Source organism: Hemitrygon akajei, unplaced genomic scaffold (assembly GCF_048418815.1).
Source record: "Hemitrygon akajei unplaced genomic scaffold, sHemAka1.3 Scf000113, whole genome shotgun sequence".
Taxonomy (NCBI): Eukaryota; Metazoa; Chordata; class Chondrichthyes; order Myliobatiformes; family Dasyatidae; genus Hemitrygon; species Hemitrygon akajei.
Genome location: NW_027331999.1, coordinates 335,246 through 349,220, shown reverse-complemented (window position 1 = coordinate 349,220; position 13,975 = coordinate 335,246).

Sequence of the window (13,975 nt, the reverse complement as noted above, 5' to 3'; positions counted from 1 at the left end):
GATGTAGCTTCAATTGAGGTGACCGAGTGAATCCATTCCCACTGAGTGAGCAGGTGAACGGTCTTTCTCCTGTGGAAAATGACGGGCGTGCCAGTTGGTCAGATGACCGAATGAATCCCTCCCCACAGTCTGAGCAGGAAGGACGGTCGACTCCACTTTATAAATATCTAGATAGAGACAGCAAAATTGGCGTGCCGTGTTTGAGATTCCTGGAGACAAATTCTTCTCGTTTTTAACCTGTAAAAAGATTTACAAAATCCATCAATGGGTGTAGAACAACATTTCAGATGAGATCACTTTAGTTTGCCAAGGTGTGATCTGTCATCACACTGTTACAGTGAGGATCAGCCCAAGTTGGACAGAGAAATCATCTCCTGACTGGGCACAGTGCTGGTATCTGGAATGTCCATCAGACTGTCTGATGTCCTTCCTGTCTCTATTAGAATGGGGCATTTCTGCCATCTGCAACTCATGACGTGGCTAAGTTTGACTCTCTCATTTGGTATCCCCATTTCCCACTGAGCTGCATGGGTTCCTGGCGCCACAGTAACTGAAACACTTTCCCGTAATTAGACTTTTTTGACATGCAGCTGGGATTTTCTTTTACGTGCTGTCAATTTAAAGTTCCAACAGTTTTAAAGCCATCTGAAGATTTCCTGCCTGGATGAATGGTTGGTCTGCACAGCTGATAAAATGAATTAAATGAATAATAGTATTATTTCATGTTCTTGTCACAGAGTCATAGAAAGGTACAACACAGAAACAGGCCCTTTGTTCCATCTAGTTTGTATGCATCTATTTAAGCTCTCTACTCCCATACCCCTACCATCCAGGTACCTATACAGTCCTCTTATATGTTGAAATTGAGCACGCATGCACCAGTTAGGTTGTCTGCTCATTCCACACCTGGATGATCGTCTGTTTGAAGAAGTATCCCCTCATGTTCACCTTAATGTTTCACCTTTCACCCTTAATCCATGGCCTCTGGTTCTCGTTCCACCCAATCTCAGTGGGAAAAGCCATTTTTGAAAAATGAAAAATCTTCCATTTACCCCATGTATAACCCTCATAATTTTGGCACACCTACATCAAATCTTCTCTCAATTCTACTACATTCCAAGGAATAAAGTCCTGACCTGTTCAATCTTTCCTAATAACCCAAGTCTTCTAGACCTGGCAACATCCTTGTGAATTTTCTCTGAACTTTTTCAACCTCTTTTACATCTTTCATGTAGGTACGTGAACAAAACTGCACACAATACTCCAAATTAGGCCTCACCAATGTCTTCTACAAGTCAACATAACATCCATTTACTGATTTCAGTACTTTGGTTCATGAAGGCCAATGGGCTGAATTTTTTTCCATTACTATCTAACTATGTTACCAGTTTCAGTGAATTAAGAACTTGTATTCCCAGGTCTCTTTCTTCTACAAAACTCTTCCGTGCCTGACAAGTCACTGTGAGAGAGCTCCCTTGGTAGGTCATACCAAAGTGCAACAACTCATACTGGTCTGCATTAAATTCCATTTTCTATTTCTCAAACCACTTTCCCAGCTGGTCTAGTTCGCACTGCAAGCCATGATAGTCTTCCTCACTGTCCACTACACCACCAACCTTGGTGTCATCTACAAATCTGCTGATCCAGTCAAACACACCATTATCAAGATTCTTGATATAGATGACAAACAACATCAGATCCAGCACTGATCCCTATGGCTCACCACTAGTCCCTGGCCTCTGATCAGAGAGAAAACCATCTCCTACCACACTCTGGCTTCTCCCAAAGCCAGTGTCTCATCCAATTTACTATCTCATCTTGAATGCTGAGTAACTGAACCTTCTTGACCAACCTCCTATATGAGACTTTGTCAAGTGCCTTGCTAACGTCCATGTAGACAACATCTACTGCCTTGCCTTCATCTACTTTCTTGATAACTTCCTCGAGAGACTCTATAAGATTGGTTAGACATGACCTACCATGCACAAAGCCATGCTGTCTATCTTTAATCAGTCCACATCTATCCAAATACTTTTATCAGGTTCCTGCATATACTTTCCTATAACTTTCCCACTACTGATATCAAGCTCACCAATGTACAATTTCATAGATTACTTTTAGAGTCTTTCTTGAACAGCAGAACAACATTGGCTGTCCTCCAATCCTCCAGTACCTCACCTGTCACTAAGGATGATTTAAATATCTGTGCTTAGGCCGCCACAATTTCTGCACTTGTCTTCCGCAGGGTCACAGGGAACACCCTGTCAGGCCCTGGGGATAGATCCACACAAATTTGCCTTAAGACAGCAAATGCCTCCACCTCTTAATCTGTACAGGGTCCATGAAGTTCATGCAGCTTTGCCTCACATCTACAGACTCTTTGTCCATCTCCTGTGTAAATCCGGATGCGGAAAAACTCTCCCACATCTATTTTATCTCCTCATATGGATTACCATTCTGATTTTCCAGAGGAATAATTTTTCCCTTGCAATCTTTTTGCTCTTAACATATCTGCAGAATCCATGAGGATTCTCCTTCACCTTGTCTGCTGGGACAACCTCATTCCTTCTTTTATTTCTTTCATAAGAGTTCACTTGAATTTCATGTAGTTCATAAGTGCCCCATTTATTCCTATCTGCCTGTACATTGTCTGAACGTCCTTTTTATTGATCTGGGAGAGGAAAGCCAAAGGGGTGATAGAGCTGTATGCTGGGAGGTGGGGTAAGTGGGGGTAACCTACATTGCAGGGGGAATGGGAGTCTGAATTACAGAACAGAGAGTGGACAGGTTGTGGAGACAGTTGTTGTTCAGTCCTCAGACAAAGTCAGGAATGAAAACGTTGAGCATGGTGCAGTGAATATGCTGAACCCTGAATATTACAGTACAAGGTGCAGCGTAGGAAAGGTGGATGTGTTCAGGGCATGGATCAACACCTAGAATAATGACACTAGGATCTGGCAACTGTGGACTGGGACAGGCTGCTTTATGACAAAGGTGTGCTTGGTAAATGGGAGACCTTCAAATTAAAATCTTGAAAGTACAAAGCGGGTATGTGCTTGTCAGAATAAAAGGTAAAGATAGAAACTGTAGGGAAACTTGGATTTCAAGAGATATTGAGACCCTGGTGAAGCACAAAATGAATAGATTTGCATAACAGGGATAGGCAGGCAGTTTCTTATGGAGCATAAGAAATGCAAGAGAACACATAAGAAGTAGAGAATCCCACACATTGATTGGGACTCCCATGCTGTTAAAGGTCTAGATGGGTTAGAGTTTGTGAAATGTGTTCAGCAAAGTTTTCTAAAACAATATATAGATATACCAATCAGGGAGGAAGTAATATTAGATCTCCTATTAGGAAATGAGTTAGGGCAGGTGACGGAAGTGTGTGTAGGGGAACACTTTGGTTCCAGTGATCATAACATCATTAGTTTCAACTTGATCATTGATAAAGATCGATCTGGTTCCTCGGGATGAAGTTATAAACTGGAAAAAGAGCCAAATTTGAAGAAATGAGAAAGGATCTAAAAATGCGTAGATTGGGACAAGTTGTTCTCTAGCACGGATGTGATTGGTAAGTGGGAGGTCTTCAAAGCAGAAATTTTGAGAGTGCATATTCTTTTTGTTCCTGTTAGGGTTAAAGGCAAAACGAATAACAATAAGGAACCTTGGTTCTCGAGGGATATTGGAACTCTGATAAAGAAGAAGAGAGAAATGTATAACATGTATAGGCAACAGGGAGGAAATAAGATGCTTGAGGAGTATAAAAGAGTAAGAAAATACTTAAGAAAGAAATCAGGAGGGCTAAAAGAAGACATGAGGTTGCTTTGGCAGTCAGGGTGAAGTATAATCCTAAGAGCTTCTACAGGTATGTTAAGAGCAAAGGAATAGTAAGGGATAAAATTGGTCCCTGAAGATCAGAGTCGTCGGCTATGTATGGAACAAAAAGAAATGGGAGAGATATTAAATGTCTTTTTTTTTGCATCTGTATTTATTGAGGAAACTGGAATGGAGTCTATGGAAACAAGGCAAACAAGTAGGGAGGTCATGGAACATACAGATTGAAGAGCAGGAGGTGCTTGCTTTCTTGAGGCAAATCAGAGTAGATAAATCCCCTGGACCTGACAGGATATTCACTCGGACTTTGAAGGAAACTAGTGTTGAAATTGCAGGGGCCCTGGCAGAACTATTTTATAATGTCGATATCTACGGGCCAGGTGCCGGAGGATAGCTCTTGTAGTTCCGTTGTTTAAAAGTGGGTCAAAATGTAAGACGGAAATTATAGGCCGGTAAGTTTGACATCAGTAGTAGGTACATTATTGGAAGGAGTACTAAGAGATAGGGTCTACAAGTATTTGGATAGACAGGGACTTATTAGGAAAAGTCAATATGGCTAGGTGCGTGGTAGATCATGTTTAACCAATCTATTAGAGTTTATCGAGGAAGTTACCAGGAAAGTGGATGAAGGGAAGGCAGTGGATGTTGTATACATGGACTTCAGTAAGGCCTTTGACAAAGTCCCGCATGGGAGGTTAGTTAGGAAGATTCAGTCGCTAGGTGTACATGGAGAGGTAGTAAATTGGTTTAGACATTGGCTCAATGGAAGAAGCCAGAGAGTGGTAGTGGAGGATTGCTTCTCTGAGTGGTGGCCTGTTGCTAGTGGTGTGCCACAGGGATCAGTGATGGGTCCATTGTTCTTTGCCATCTATATCAATGATCTGGATGATAATGTGGCAAATTGGATCAGTAAATTTGCTGATGATACAAAGATTGGAGGTGCAGTGGACAGTGAGGAAAGTTTTGAAAGCTTGCAGAGGGTTGCAGGAATGGGCTGCAAAAATGGCAGATGGAGTTTAATGCGGACAAGTGTGAGGTATTGCACTTCGGAAGGTCAAACCAAGGTAGAACATACAAGGTAAATTGTAGGACACTGAGGAGTGCACTAGTACAGAGGGATCTGGAAGTACAGATTCATAATTCCCTAAAAGTTGCATCACAAGTAGATAGGGTTTTAAAGAGAGCTTCTGGTACATTGGCCTTTATGAATCAAAGTATTGAGTATAAGAGTTGGAATGTAATGGTGAGGTTGTATACGATCTGGAAGTACAGATTCATAATTCCTAAAAGTTGCATCACAAGTAGATAGGGTTGTAAAGAGAGCTTCTGGTACATTGGCCTTTATGAATCAAAGTATTGAGTATAAGAGTTGGAATGTAATGGTGAGGTTGTATACGACATTGGTGAGACCGAAATTGGAGTATTGTGTGCAGTTTTGGTCACCTAGTTACAGGAAGGATATTAATAAGGTAGAAAGAATGCAGAGAACTTTTACAAGGACGTTGCCGGACTTGAGAAACTGAGTTACCGAGAAAGGTTGAATAGGTTAGGACTTTATTCCCTGCAGCGTAGGAGAATGAGGGGTGATTTGATAGAGGTGTATAAAATTATGGTGGGTATAGATAGAGTGAATGCAAGCAGGCTTTTTCCACTGAGGCCAGGGGAGAAAGAACAACAGAGGTCATGTTTAAAGGGTGAACGGGAAAAAAGTTTAAAGCGAACATGGGGGGGGGGGGGGGGCTTCTTCAGAAAGAGAGTGCTGGGTGTGTGGAATGAGCTGCCAGATGAAGTGGTGAATGCAGGTTCACTTATAACATTTAAGAAAAACTTGGACAGGTACATGGATGAGAAGGGTATGGAGGGATATGGTCCAGTTGCAGGTCAGTGGGATAGGCAGAAAAATGATTCGGCACAGCCAAGGAAGGCCAAAAGGCCTGTTACTGTGTTGTAGTGTTCTTTGATTCTACGGATCTAGCCATTTAGGAGTATCTTAAAAAGACCCTATCGTTTCCAACTCCATCAGCGCCATCGACAGCCCATTCCCACGCACACCACTAGCGTAAAAAAAAACTACCAGCGACATCTCCTCTGTACCTACTTACAAGCTCCTTAAAACTATGCCCTCTCGTGCTAGCCATTTCAGCCCTGCGAAAAAGCCTCTAACTATCCACTCGATCAATGCCTCTCATTATCTTCTATCCCTCTATCAGGTCACCTCTCCTCCTCGGCTCGCTCCAAGGAGAAAAGGCGGAGTTCACTCAACCAATTCTCATAAGGCCTGCTCTCCAATCCAGGCAACATCCTTGTAAATCTCCTCTGCAACCATTTCTAGGTTTCCACATCCTCCTTGTAGTGAGGCGACCAGAATTGAAAACAGTACTCCAAGTGGGGTCTGACCAGGGTCCTATATGGCTGCAACATTAACTCTCGGCTCTTAAACTGAATCCTATGACTGAGGAAAGCTAATGTGTTGTATGTCTTCTTAACCACAGAGTCAACCTGCGTAACTGCTCTGAGTGCCTTATGGACTCAGACCCCAGGATGCTGCTGATCCTCATATACAAAGACCATAACCGAGGATCTGGAACCCAGAAAGATCCCAGCTACAAACGGCACTTGGCATTTCAGTACTGTTGATGTATATACAGTATGGGATGAGCTGGAGAACGCAGAGTGTGACGAGAGGGAAGGAGAGAGAGAGAGGGAGGGAGGAAGGGAGAGGGGAACAGGGGTGTGTTGAGAGAGAGTGAGAGAGAGCGAAGAGGGGAACGCTTAGGACGAGCGGTGCATTTAGAGGGTCAGAGAGAGAGGAGAAGACCGTGTGGGATACGGATGCCAACAGGGAGATTGCTTGGGAGAGCGAGGGTGAGAGGGTAGTACATTGGGAAAGAGATAGCGAGGGTGAGGGTTAAAAATGGAGGAGGTTACAGACAGGCAGAGGTGAGTGAGTGAGAAAGACGAGTTTGAGTGAGGTGAGAGGGTGCATGAGAGAGGAGGAGATGGAGAGGGGAAGACAGAGGGTGACTGAGATTGGGAGTGGGACGACAAGTGATAGGGGTAGAGACAGGGATTGTGGGATAGGAGAGAGAATGGAAGAGTAAGAGAAACAGATGGACAGAGGGGAGAGAGTGTGAGAGAAATTAAAACAGGCATGAGAGAGTGAAGAGATGAAGAGAGACAAGAGAGGAGTACGATTTGTTAATAGAGGAGTAGAGACAGTGGTGAGAGTAGAAAGCGAGGAAAGAGTGATAGAGAGTGGGAGAGTGGTCGAATAGGGGTGTAACAGAGGGGTAGAGAAGGGGAGAGGGAGAACGGCGATGAGGAACCAAGGATGATTGAGAGGGGCGATGATAAGGAAGGGGTGAGGGACAGCGAGACGGTGAGGGCGAGAGGGAGAAGAAGTAAGCGCTGGGGTAGAGGGCTGGATGATGAAGAGGACTGGGAGGAGGGAGTGGTGAGGGAGAGGTGGTAAGTAGCCAGGGGTGAGAGAGAAAGGCGAGGAGATAGTGTGTCTGATTAGAATTGTTAGACTAAATATTTATTCAGTCCGCAGTTGCAGGGTCGTTAATCACATATGTTCACAAGTCACCGAACAAATCCACCATGCCATTACGTTTCCAAGCCGGGAGTTTTACCGCGTACGGTTCAGGTCTCCATTTCCGACAGCGGGGAGTTTGACCGCGAACGGTTCGGGTCTCCATTTCGGACAGCTGGGAGTTTGACCACGTACGGTTCGGGTCTCCATTTCCGACAGCGGGGAGTTTTACCCGCGTACGGTTCAGGTCTCCATTTCCGACAGCGGGGAGTTTGACCGCGAACGGTTCGGGTCTCCATTTCGGACTGCGGGGAGTTTGGACCCCGCACGGTTCCGGTCTCCATTTCGGACAGCGGGGAGTTTGACCACGTACGGTTCCGGTCTCCATTTCCGACAGCGGGGAGTTTGACCACGTACGGTTCAGGTCTCCATTTCCGACAGCGGGGAGTTTGACCACGTACGGTTCCGGTCTCCATTTCGGACAGCTGGGAGTTTGACCACGTACGGTTCGGGTCTCCATTTCCGACAGCGGGAGTTTGACCGCGTACAGTTCCGGTCTACATTTCCGACCGCGGGGAGTTTGACCGCGTTCGGTTAGGGTCTACATTTCCGACAGCGGGGAGTTTGACCGAGTACGGTTCGGGTCTCCATTTCCGACAGCGGGGAGTTTGACCGAGTACTGTTCTGGTCTCCATTTCGGACAGCGGGGAGTTTGACCGCGTACGGTTCTGGTCTCCATTTCAGACAGCGGGGAGTTTGACCGCGTATGGTTTGGGTCTCCATTTCGGACCAGCTGGGAGTTTGACCACGTACGGTTCGGGTCTCCATTTCCGACAGCGGGGAGTTTGACCGCGTACAGTTCCGGTCTACATTTCGGACAGTGGGGAGTTTTTACCGCGTACGGTTCTGGTCTCCATTTCAGACAGCGGGGAGTTTGACCATGTCGTGTTCAGGTCTCCATTTCGGACAGCGGGGAGTTCGACCATGTACGGTTCGGGTCTCCATTTCGGACAGCGGGGAGTTCGACCATGTACGGTTCTGGTCTCCATTTCAGACAGCGGGGAGTTTGACCATGTCGTGTTCAGGTCTCCATTTCCGACAGCGGGGAGTTCGACCATGTACGGTTCGGGTCTCCATTTCGGACAGCGGGGAGTTAGACCATGTACGGTTTCGGGTCTCCATTTCGGACAGCGGGGAGTTCGACCATGTACGGTTCGGGTCTCCATTTCGGACAGCGGGAGTTCGACCATGTACGGTTCGGGTCTCCATTTCGGACAGCGGGAGTTCGACCATGTACGGTTCGGGTCTCCATTTCGGACAGCGGGGAGTTCGACCATGTACGGTTCCGGTCCCATTTCGGACAGCGGGGAGTTTGACCGCATAAGGAGACCTACTGCAATTCGCAGGACGATGTCAACCGCAGCTAATGCCGGGGTGTTTCCTGTTCAGATGACGTGAGGAGGTGTTGATCTCAGGTTTGTGTAAATCAAGGGCTGGTTGCAGTGGAAAGGGCCGGAACCGAGCCGGACAGCTGGAGGCTCCGGGATCTCCAGTCTTGCATCCCTGGTTTAGTTTTGCACTCAGTCGAGATTGCGGGATCAGTTTGCTCTGATTCCCCAAGCTGGGAGGGTGGACGTGGTGAAGGGGGCCTGTCTATGTGTCGGTGTGGGGTGAGTGGTCAGAAGGGTGTGGGGCCACTGGGGGGACGGAGGGTGGTTGGGGTACTGTGGGTGATCGGAAGTAACATGACCTGGGTGGATGGGCAAGGGTAAATTACCTTGTCAACGAGGGTGGATCTGGTCCAATGAATCAGACAGCTCAGCTCCGCGTGTCCTTTCAGGAGGCCACAATTCTGTCTTCATCTTAATTACTGACTAATCTTCCCTGTTAACATTGAGTTTGTTACAGAGCCCCAGGGTCTGCAAACAGATGATTGGTAGGAGGCAGAGGGTGAGAGGCTGTTTCATGAACTCGAGTCCCGAACTTAGTGACGTTCCCTGGGGTTATGCCTATTGCTACTTGTATCTATGTCAATAATTTAGTGAGAAAGTACAGGGTATGGGTAGAGAGTTTGCAGTAAGTTCAAACAATTACTCTTTTTGAAAGACAGTCAGTATAAACACTCTCCTCTCTTTCCATCTCCCCACTCAGAACTGACCAAAAGTTACTTCAGGAGATGCAAGATCTAGAACTGAGTAAACACTGTGAGTGAGAGGGACTGGTTTTAAACGGCTGTGCTGCTCGAAGCATATTACCCGACCTGGAGTGATTGGAACTGGGTCTGACAGAGGCATAACTGTTACTTCTGGGCACATTCAGTCTCACTCCAACTATTTCCTACCTTCCATTGTACAGGTATGTAATGTCTAAAGGACCAGTGTTTGAATAAATGAGACTCACAAACTTTGTCCTAACTAAATCCTGGCATCTCCGAGTCAGATGGGTTCTCTCCAGTTCATTCTCTCAATCCCCGGGCTGGTGCACTTGTTGCTGTTCCTCGTCTTCAGCTGTGGTTTGCTTCCAGTTGGGTTTTTCTTCCAATAAATCTCTCACCGCAGGTCTAACTTTAACATGAAAGATAATGAAGTACATTATCAATAAAAAGGAGTACCAAACTTTTCTACTAAATGTTACTAAAAACAAAACTGACTGATATTTAAACTTTGAAGGCAGATGTAATGATCTCAGTGAACAACCTTTTATTGACCCTCACACATCACAGAACGATATGGGATAAGAAGGAGCCATCATACAGTCCTGGTAAGACATAAGACACAGGAACAGAATTAGGTGATTCGATCCATCTGTCTGCCCCACCACTCAAACATGTCTGAGATTGATTCCAACACCATATTCCTGCCTTCCTCCTGCAACCCTGAAGTGACTTTGCAATCAGGAATATGTAATCTATGTCATAAATACACTCAATGGCACCATCAACCTACCTCTGCGGCAAACAGATTCTACAGATCAGACAGCTTTTGGCCATTTTTGTTCTCATCTCAATTTTAAACAGAAGCATTTTTATTCTGAGATTGTGCTGTAAGATTACAGACACTCCGTCTGATGGAAACATCCTCTCCATGACCACTGTATCCAGGCTTTCAGCATTCGGTAGGTTTACTTAACCACACTCCCCCCCCCCACCACCCCCATCGACCCTCTGAACTCCATTGAGCACAGGTCCAGAACCATCAAATGTCCTCATACATAAAGCCAATTATTCCTGTGATTATTCTTGTAACCTTCTTAGCAATAACTGCACTGAACACATTTCCTGGAATAACAGACAAATTGGTACCAGGATAATTCGCAGGGAAAAGTTGTGCTTTCTTTAATGTTCTACTATCACAGATGAGTCATTATCCATTCCCAGGTTAAAACAGGTGCATTTCAGGAAATATAAACCAGTCCAGGGTGAATGTAATAAAAAGAAACTGGAATTACCAGAAACTCTGAGCGGTGTAAGGAACACCTGGGGGGAGAGGAACAAACTTTACAATTCAGTTTAATAATGTTTGTCAGAATGACTTCAAACGTTTACAGTTTTTAGTGCAGATCTCCAGCAACCTGAGATTCTGCCTGATTCCCACCGAGTGACAGACAGGTGACAGTGGTTGGGTGGGGGGGGGGGGGGGGTGGAATTTCCAAACACAGTTTGAACACCAAAACTCACGAGTCTATTTCTATTGTTGTAAAACACAGATCAACACATTTAGTCATAGCCTCTCCCTGTGAGGATGGACTGGTAACCCATCTTCCTCCTCAGTAGAAGTGTTTGCTTCCAAAGGAACTCCAGAAAAAAAAACCCATCTGATCCCAGACCAGGAATACTCTCTCAACACCTCTTAAGTCCAAGCAGCTCGATTCCTGCGTCCTTTTTACCTGGATCAAAAACTGTGATATCCACTTCCCAACCTCACAGGGTCAAACAGCTGAACCTGTCATTTAACAACCCTGAGAGTATCACACATCGTCCCCCACCCATCTCACAATCCCGGATTTCCCCACAACCAATGTCCAGCTGCTCGAAATTTCTGCTTCATTGCAGAAGACGACTATCCAGCCCCATCTGTAGAAGCACAATCCAATGTTAAAGTTAAATCATCCTCAGTTCCATATGGCTGGAACGCTGATCACAGGATTATAGCCCAAGTACCAACTCTCCCAGTACTCTTTGATGCCAGTAAAATGCTGCAGTGTGTCAGCCCGTCACTGTTCATAAACTAGCACCTCCACACCAATACACAACAGAACTGGGGCCTGATGACCCTCCGGCATTCCCAGCTAACAATAACCGATTCTGAAAATGACTCAGCGAGGCCAAAGGTACAAAAGAAACACTTCACAATGAAGACAAAGGTTGGAGGAAAGATTGCTGATGTATAACATTGAGGTGTGGGATAAAGGTTGGACAGAAGTTCACCCAAATGGTAGTTCTATATCACTGAAGCGGGCGGGAGTGGGGGTTAGGAGACTGGGCAGAGGTTGAACAAGATGGGCAGGGATGAGCAGATGGAACCAGGTGGGAGAAGGGATCAATGACTATCACTGATGGTCCTCAAGGCAACACACAGATACTGAATTAATAGTACATACTACTGCATAAAAGATTCTAAAATGACGAAGGTTAGAGCAAACAATAAGAAACGTTGCCATATATCTTTGGACGCTCACCAATTTTTATATCAACACACCATAGAAAATCTCCCATCCAGATACATCACGACTGTGTATGGTAACTCCTCTGCCCGTGTCTGTGAGGAACTGCAGAAACTTTTGGATACAGATCAGCATATCACAGAAACCATTCTCCCCCCCTGGACTTCCCAGTCCCTCGGTAAAGCAGGCAGTGAAATCAAAGATCCCCACAACCTGGGACGTTCTCCTTCTCACCCACCCCAGTCCGGAAGAAGACACAACAGCCATAGAGGTCCAGGACAAATGCAAGGAGCGCTTCAGGGCCAACATCAGATCTCCCCAGCACAACCTAGCGGAGGCATCACCACCCATCCGGGAACTATCAACACACCACGTGATCTTCGTCACAAGGCGGAGGGCGGGATAGATCTGCAGCACACAGCCTCACGTGACCTATTGGCGGGAGTACCATTTCAATCTGCGGAAATAGACAGCCTGGGCTCCTGGTTTGTAATCATTCAATGCAGATTAAGTGAAGTCGACACATTTTTGACGAGGCCATATAACTGGGTACTAAAGGAGTAATTGGCCCTCAGTTCGGGGCTCACGACCAACATCGGATCTCCCCGCTGGGGATCGGTCTCAATACTCACCGATGGGAAAGTGATATTTGCCGGCCCGCAGAGAGTGATCCCGACCCCGGCTCCTCCCAGTGGCCACACATTTTAATTCCATGTCCCATTCCCATTCTGATATGCCTGTCAATGGCCTCCTCTACTGTAAAGATGAATCCACACTCAGGTTGGAGGAACAACACCTTTTTTACCGGCTGGGTAGCCTCCAACCTGATGGCATGAACATTGACTTCTTTAACTTCCGTTAATGCCCCACCTCCCCGTCTTACCCCATCCCTGACATACTTAGATGTTTGTTCTTTTTTCTCTCTCTGCCCATCACCCTGCCTGTTCCCCATCTCCTTCTGGTGCTTCCCTCCCCCTTTCTTTCTCCTGAGCCCTCCCGTCCCATGATCCTTTCCCTTCTCCAGCTCTGTATGACTTTCGCCAATCACCTTTCCAGCTCTTGGCTTCATCCCATCCCCTCCGGCCTTCTATCATTTCGCATTCCCCCCTCCCCTCACTACTTTCAAATCTCTTAGTATCTCTCCTTTCAATTAGTCCTGAAGAAGGGTCTCGGCCCGAATCGTCGACAGCGCTTCTCCCTATAGATGCTGCCTGTCCTGCTGTGTTCCACCAGCATTTTGTGTGTATTGTTTAAATTTCCAACATCTGCAGAATACCTCGTGTTGCTCTTGGAAATGTTGAATTTTGTTCCCCAGTCAAATAGTTGACTCACTTTGGGGACAAGTGGGCTCCAAGCACCGGTCCCTACAACACCCACTGGGACATCCCTCAGTGAACAAATCTGTATTTGTCCATCACACGTAATAAAACCTGATATGGTAAGAGTCTTCGTCCAGTCATGGAAAGACGCAAGACAGAGGAACAGAATTAGGAAATTCGGTCCATCGAGTCTGCTCCACCACTCAACCATGGCTGATATTTATTTCAACACCATATTCCCTCCTTTTCCATTTCGTAACGTTTCAGCTAAGATTGTAATGGCTGCCTTTACCCTTCCTTGTGCTGCATTCAACAAATTCTCTGGTATTTCTTGGTAACAAAAACAAAATTCAGAAATAACTCAGTAAGGCAAAATACTTCACAATGAAGACAACGGTAGGAGAAAGATTGTTGATGAATAATCATTGGTGGGATACAGTCCGGACAGAGGTTGAACAAGATGGTTAATATTTCTCATTGAGATGGTGAGATACAGGCTGGACAGAGGTTGAACAAGGTGGTTGATATTTTTCAATGAGGTGGTGGGATACAGGCTGGACAGAGATTGAACAAGGTGGTTGATATTTCTCATTGAGGAGGTGGGATACAGGCCGGGCAGAGG